Genomic DNA, 6704 nt, shown 5'->3' on the forward strand with positions numbered 1-6704 from the left:
TGTGTGTGTGTGTGTGTGTGTGTGTGTGTGTATGAGAGAGAGAGAGAGAGAGAGAGAGAGAGAGAGAGAGAGAGAGAGACAGAGAGAGAGAGAGAGAAGTTTTGCTCTTATTGCCCAGGTTGGAGTGCAATGGGCGATCTCGGCTCACTGCAACCTCTGCCTCCTGGGTTCAAGTGATTCTCCTGCCTCAGCCTCCCAAGTAGCTGGGATTACAGGCACCTGCCACCATGCTCAGCTACTTTCTGTATTTTTAGTAGAGATGGGGTTTCACCATGTTGGCCAGGCTGGTCTCGAACTCCTGACCTCAGATGATCCATCTGCCTCAGCCTCCCAAAGTGCTGGGATTACAGGCGTGAGCCACTATGCCTGGCCATAATCTACACATCTTTTAAAGCCCCCCTTCAAATACAACAGTCAAGGTAGTCTTCCTGACAACTCACAAGCACTTCTTCCTGCACTCTTCACGTTATTCAGTATTTAGCATGAATTTATTGATCAAGTTAGTTTCCAGGCACTGAACTGGGGACCCAAGGAAGAATAAGACACATTGTCTGCTCTTCAGGCATGTAAAATCTGATGAGAGACACAGGCACACAGATGTCTCTCACATGTCTGAAAGAGAGCAGATTAGCTCTCTGGCATCTTCTTATAAGGGCACTAATCCCATTCATGAGGGCTCCACTCTCATGACCTACTTACATTCCACAGGCTCCACCTCCTAACACCATCACATTAGGGGTTCGAATTTCAACAAATGAATGGGGAGGAGTGGGACAAATATTCAGCACATGACACTATCCCAAAACCTCGTGACTTGAAACCTCAATTTATTATTATTGCTATTATCTTCTGAACTTCTATAGGTCAACTATAGATTCAGCTGGGTGGTTCCCAACTGAGGTCTGTCCTGCATTTGCTCTCAGATGTTGGCTAGGACAGGAATCATCTGAAACCTTCTTCAGTCACATTTCTGGTGACTACAGAGATAGCAAGAATAGCTGAGGGCTGGACATCCAAGGTATCTCCCTAACAGGATGGCAGCAGAAAGTTAGCTGGATTTCTTACTTGACATATAAGAACTCTAAGAGACAAATACAGAGGCCTAAGACACAGATGGATCAGCCTTGGACAGACGCAGAAACCATCTGCACCTCAGAAAGAGGAAAGAATGGGTACAGATGAATGTAACTTTTAGGGTAAGGGAGAAGGAAATTACTGAAATATCAATCCCCAAATTGTTCTGTAATATAGATTCCCTCCGTGGCTAGTAACTAATGCAGGGCAAAAAAGATTCCATGATCAGATTTATTTGGGAACTTCTCTGTTCAAAAAAGTCAATGAGCATCTTAACTATAGGGATTTTCAGAGTCTGTTATGAGCTAATACTTACTGGCAATCTCCAGAGCCCCCCTTTTTATTGAACATTCTTCAGAACAGGGTTTTATGGATCACATCCTAGGAAATGCTATACAAATGTTTCTCCCATCAAGCAGCAAGAAGTTTTCTAGAGTTGTCATTACTTCCTTATGAGTCAGGTTTTTCCAGAAAAACAGACCCAGTAAGATGCATATGTAGAGAAAGAGGGAGAGAGAAAAACAGATTTTCAGGAATCAGCCCACTCAATTGTGCAGACTGGCAAGTCCAAAATCTGCAGGGTGGACTGGCAGGCTGGAAACCTAGGGAAGAGTTGTAGTTCTAAAGAGTCTGAAGGGGATCTGCTCTGAATTCCCTCATCTTCCCGGGATGTCAGTTTTTTCTCTATTAAGGCCTTTAACTGACTGGATGAGGACCATCCACATTATGGAAAGTGATACGGTTTGGCTCTGTGTCCCCACCCAAATCTCATTAGTAGATCCCATAATTCCCACGTGTTGTGGCAGGGAGATGATCGAGTCTTAGGGGCGGGTCTTTCCTGTGCTGTTCTTGTGACAGTGATGGTTTTAAAAACGGGAATTTCGGCTGGGCAGGGTGGCTCATGCCTGTAATCCCAGCACTTTGGGAGGCTGAGGCATGCGGATCACGAGGTCAAGAAATCGAGACCATCCTGGCCAACATAGTGAAACCGTGTCTCTACTAAAAACACAAAAATTAACTGGGAGTGGTGGCACACGCCTGTAGTCCCAGCTACTCAGGAGGCTAAGCAAGAGAGCTGATTGAGCCCAGGAGGCGGAGGTTGCAGTGAGCCCAGATCATGCCACTGCACTCCAGCCCAGCAACAGAGCGAGACTCCGTCAAAATAAAATAAAATAAAATAAAAAACAGGAATTTCTCTGCACAAGCCTTCTCTTTTTTCTCTCTCTCTCTCTTTTTTTTTTTTTATTATACTTTAAGTTCTAGGGTACATGTGCATAACGTGCAGGTTTGTTACATATGTATACTTGTGCCATGTTGGTGTGCTGCACCCATCAACTCGTCAGCACCCATCAATTCGTCATTTATATCAGGTATAACTCCCTCTTTTTACCTGGTGCCATCCACGTAAGATGTGACTTGCTCCTCCTTGCCTTCCCTCATGAGGCCTCCCCAACCACGTGGAACTGTGAGTCCAATTAAACCTTTTTCTTTTATAAATTGCCCCGTCTTGGATATGTCTTTATCAGCAGCGTGAAAACAGACTAATATAGAGGGTATTCTGATTTACTCAAAGTCTACTGATTTAAATGTTAACTTTAGCTTAAAATACCTTAAAAATACCTTTGAAGAAACATGCAGAATAATGTTTGACCAAATTATCTGGGTATCGTGGCCTAGCTAAGTTGACACATGAAATAAACCATCACAATTTCTAATATAATTTTTAGGGCACGGGTTGCTACTTCTACATATGAAAAAGAGAATTCTCATTGGTCATAAAAATTTGCCTTAAATCTTCAATGCCTATAAAATATAGAAAACACCTATTTCATTTACTCAGCAGAAGCTAACTTAGCTTGCAATGAAGGAATGCTCTCAGTCTAGATTGTCTATTGACTGTACACTCCCGAAGGGAAAAGATGTCGTTATGGATGACTTTGTATCCTAGGTAAGCATATTAATCAATATGCAGCATTTAGATCTTAACATTGGCTTTCCTGATTTAATTCAAGGTAATTAAACCTAGCCTCCCTTCCAAAAAAACCCACTTCACTGCAGATGCTAATACACACACTTCGCCTGGTTGACATTGTTTAACTCAGGGATTCTCAAAGTGTGATTTTCTAGGCAATAGTATCAGCATCACCTGGGAATTTGTTAGAGATGCAAATCTTGGCCTTTACCCTTACCGAATCAGAAACTCAGCAGGGAAAGACAGGGGTTGGATCTTTGTTTAAAACAAGGCCTTCATGGGTTTCTGATACATACTCAAGTTTGAGAACCACTGGACTGTGTCACAACTCTTTCCATCTTTTCCACATGTGGCACTTCTCTCAATCACTCTACTGAGTTTCAGAGAACAAAACAGGTGATTACTAGTTCAACAAGTCCCTTCTTGTTGAAGGGACTAGTAATCTTGTTGATTACTAGTCCCTTCTTACTGGGAACCAGTCCCTTCTTACTGGGAACTGCTTCTTACTGGTTCCCAGTAAGAAGGGTCATGTAACACAACTGAGGATGATGAGAAGCAGTGAGAGGATGGTAAGGAGTAGAAAGTAGCAACGAGGAACCTCTTACCTGAGATAGCAGCTGACAGAGCCATTCCAATGCTAGTAGTTGTCCCAAAGATTGGCCAAGATAAAAACCGGGGTTGATAGTCCAAAACAGGATTACCTAATACAAGAGATAGGAGAATGTGGGAGTTAAAAAGAGGAGAAACTACAGGAGTTGATGAAGGAGAGACATTTAAGAGCACAACATAAACGTATCTAACGGAATTCCTGAGATGAGTACAATTACCCATGTTAACTTTTTAAATTATCATGCTGAATTGCTTTGGCATTTGAGGGGCATTTTTTTAAAGCCCCACTGAAAATCTACAGGATTATCAGTAGAATTTAGCAAGTACCCTTGGTGGGTAACTCCCCATGGAAGCTTTTCCTTCCACAGGGTTGGTAGGTCTAAGAATACACAAAGTATTTTTTGGATTTCTTATATTTTCGCAGGTGGAAGTCAGTCCATTCACATCTAGTGAATAGAAAAAAAAAGTAGTAGCTTTAGGTTAATATTACAATAAATCAAAAAAGGCAGATGCCTGCATCTTCTCAGAGCTACCTCTAATCCTGCCTAAGAATCAGCCTCATGAGCTTGATAGAAAGACATTCTGCTAGTTATCCTTTCTTGAAAGACCAGAAATATTAGATTTGGATTTCAGAAAATAATCCCCTAATTTTAAGCTTTTATTCCTCTTGTCTTCCACCCATAGCCCAATAATCTCATTTTACCAGATGTCAGATAGTCATGTTAGTTTCAAAGGGGAACATCTCTGAGATTTCTGGCACATGAAACATGAGTTTCTCTGATAAATGCTTCGGCTCCTCATTTAGGTAGCCCTTTTACGTAGTAGGGTTTGTATTCTTTCCACTGATGCATTTCAAGGTAATTTAGATGCCTAATTTTCAGTTGTCAGTGAAAAAAAAAAAAGCCCTTAGACCAATTAAGTTTAACAGAGTTTAACAGGGCAAAGAAGGATTCATGAATCAGGTAGTCCTCCAAACCAGAATACATACAAAGAGATTCCAGCACTGCTGCATGGTCAGAAGGATTTATGGACAGAAATAGGAAGGCACTGTACAGAAAGCAGAAAAGAGGCACAGAAACAGCCAGCTTGGTTACAGCTCAGTGTTTTCCTTCTTTGAACACGGTTTGAACATTTGGCTGTGAGTGGTTGAAGAATACCTGCTGTGATTGGCTGAGACTCAGCTGCTTGTTACGAGGGCAAGCTATAGTCTGTTTACACATCCAGTTAGGTTACAGTTCACTATGTAAGGATAAACCTTTAGGCCAAACTCAAAATATGCAAGGAGGCAGCTTTAATTCAACAACAGTCATCTGATAGTTAGATGTTTCTCAAACTACTACCTATTGTTAAAAACCAGTTATATTTTTTAAATTTCAAATCCGCCATGGATCAATACTTTCATAAAATTCAATGAAAATGAATTACTGCAAAAATGATCACATTGGATTTCATGACAGTGTCAAGTTGCTATAAAAGATAGAAATGCAGGCCGGGCGCAGTGGCTCATGCCTGTAATCCTAGCACTTTGGGAGGCTGATGCGAGTGGATTGCCTGAGCTCAGGAGTTCAAGACCAGCCTGGGCAACACATGAAACCCCGTCTCTACTAAAATACAAAAAATTAGCTGGGCATGGTGGCACGTGCCTGTAGTCCCAGCTACTCAGGAGGCTGAGGCAGGAGAATTGATTGAACCCAGGAGGCAGAGGTTACAGCGAGCCAAGATCGCACCACTGCACTCCAGCCTGGGTGACAGAGCGAGACTCTATCTCCAGAAAAAAAAAAAAAAAAAGAAAAGATAGAAATACTTACTCTCCATTTCTGTGCTTTTCAACTTTTGAACTCTATCAGATTACAGGCCAACACTACTTCACTTGTCACACTGTGATTGGCAGTGATGTAGATACTGTAAACATCTGCAGGTTGATAATATTATTTCAAGAGCTCTAAAAAGCTAGAACCGGCAATGGTGTTGCCAAAGCTCCACCCAATAGACATTTAGATTTGGAAATTTCTCCATCAAACATTCCTCTGAAGAGAGTCAAGTGAAGCCAGGAAGACAATAGGTGACAAACTTATCTATACACAAATGCTAGCATTACTGAGCTGGAGTTTGCCTCTCTGATAAGTCCAGGGAAGTTTACTGACCTATCAACTGCCATTTTGTTTCAAGCCTTTCTCTTTCTAAAGTGGAGAACCCTGAATAATACTGTGGATGTGCTTTCTGATTATTTTTGTGGATTTTTTGCTTATTTTGTTTGTCTTGGATCTTGTCAGAGTGGAAAAGAGGACTGTGGTGAGAACTCTGGGTTGAACAAAATGGCTACACTCTTCTTTCACAATCCTGAAATGAAATTCAGTACCATCAACTGGCAGATAATGACAGGTGAAGATTTGAGCTTTACTGAAAGAAAAAACTCAGAACAGGTTTTGAAGATTAGACTCTTCTCACTATTCAAAATAGCAAAGACATGGAGTCAACCTACATGCCCATCCATGGTGGATTGGATGAAGAAAATGTAGTACATATACACCATGGAATACTATGCAGCCATAAAAGAATGAAATCATGTCTTCTGCAGCAACACGGATGCATCTGGAGGCTATTATCCTAAGTGAACTAACTCTGAAACAGGAAACCAAATACCACATGTTCTCACTGGCAAGTGGGAACTGAACATTGGGTACTCATGGACATAAAGATGGCAACAATAGAAGCTGGAGTACTAGAGGGAGGAGTGGGGAGGGGTTGCAAAACTAACTATTGGGTACAATGATCAGTACCTGGGTGATGGGATCGATTGTACCCCAAACCTCAGCATCACACAGTGTACCAAGGTAACAAATCTGTACATGTACCCCCGAATCAAAAATAAAAGGTGAAATTATAAAAAATAAAACCAAAATAAACTCTCTTGGAAATCTTAAAAAAAAAAAAATTTGTTCTTTTAACTGTCCTTCAGACAAGCCGAAAAGGGTGAGGAGAAGAATGTCAAAATTAGAAATTGAACTTCAGAAACCCAGAACCAATGGAACCCCTGGGAAAGAAGATA

Source organism: Rhinopithecus bieti, unplaced genomic scaffold (genome assembly GCF_001698545.2).
Source record: "Rhinopithecus bieti isolate Rb0 unplaced genomic scaffold, ASM169854v2 scaffold_3767, whole genome shotgun sequence".
Lineage (NCBI taxonomy): Eukaryota > Metazoa > Chordata > Mammalia > Primates > Cercopithecidae > Rhinopithecus > Rhinopithecus bieti.